This window comes from Chrysochloris asiatica, unplaced genomic scaffold (assembly GCF_000296735.1).
Source record: "Chrysochloris asiatica unplaced genomic scaffold, ChrAsi1.0 scaffold00229, whole genome shotgun sequence".
Classification (NCBI taxonomy): Eukaryota; Metazoa; Chordata; class Mammalia; order Afrosoricida; family Chrysochloridae; genus Chrysochloris; species Chrysochloris asiatica.
This window is the reverse complement of record NW_006408747.1, coordinates 4,740,236-4,741,551: the sequence shown is the minus strand read 5'-3', so window position 1 is coordinate 4,741,551 and position 1,316 is coordinate 4,740,236.

Sequence of the window (1,316 nt, the reverse complement as noted above, 5' to 3'; positions counted from 1 at the left end):
ATACCTCTTTCTAGGACCCCCCAAATAAGAGTGTCGGAGCTGACTTCCTACAGAAAAGTGTAACCTGTGAGATTAAGTTATTTAACCTTCATTCCAGTAATATCCTTGTATGATTTTTTTTATCCATTGTACAGTTTAAAGCATAATTACTGATTCTAATGTTTATACATTTTTATCAAGTTACTTTTTTTGCACACTCAGACACACATTTTGTTTGTTGTTGTTGTTAAGTGCCATCGAGTCGGTTCCAACCTATAGCAACCATGTACAGGTTTTCTGAGACTGTAAATCTTTACAGGAGCAGAAATCCTCATCTTTCTCCCGCGGAGCAGCTGGTAGTTTCAAACTGCTGACCTTAAGGTTTGCAGCCCGATTCGTAACCACTATGCTACCATAGCTCATTCACATTTTGTTTAGCTTATCATTATTGAAGAGTGCTTATTTCTGCTTTTGTATAGTAGAAACAAAAATATAAAAAACAGTGTTAACCTGTTAGTGTAATTTTATCATCTGTATCAATGACACCAACAGTTCTATTCTCACTTGGTTAAGTCTTTTACAAAATGTTTCATATGAAGACAGCTAACATGCTATTTTATTTTACTATTATTATTATTATTTTATTGTGAATTATATGATAGTCTACATGAGAGAATACCAGCCTCATATTCATCCTATCCTGCTTTGCTTCACTGCAATTATTACAATACCTCTCAAGCATCATTTAACAACCAAAGGGTATACCCCACAAGCCTGCCCCCTGGACATCAACACAGAGACCCTTTCCTTTCTAGACTCCAGAGTTTCCAGCCACTCCATATCTCCATGTCATCATCTCTGCCTCCGTCTATGGCATCACTGCTTCTCTGGACTGCTCCCACACTCTATTTCTCTCCTTTTACAGTCCCAGGGACCTCTTCCCCTGGAAAGCAATGTCAACCACTCCCCTCCTTTTGTTACAAAATGTCTACTTTACATACCCAACACTCATAGTCAGACCTGTAGAAATCATTCACTATTGAACCACAGAGTCTTACCCCATCTCCTTTCATGAGTCCCATCTGGACAGGTTGGAAACCACTCAGTGGAGATTCTACCTTCTCCCGCACCCTCTGGAACTAGGTTCACTCTTGAACACTTGTAAGCCAGTCACTTCTTGCCTTTGTAGCACCCTCCTCCACCTTTTGGGTAGCCAATGATTAAGTTGCCCATCCTTGTTAATGCTGTGTACTGACAGGGTGTGAATGAACCTCGCTATAAAGATTTGTCCCCTCCTTTGTGCTATTACGTCCACAAGCATAGGTAAAATTCATCAA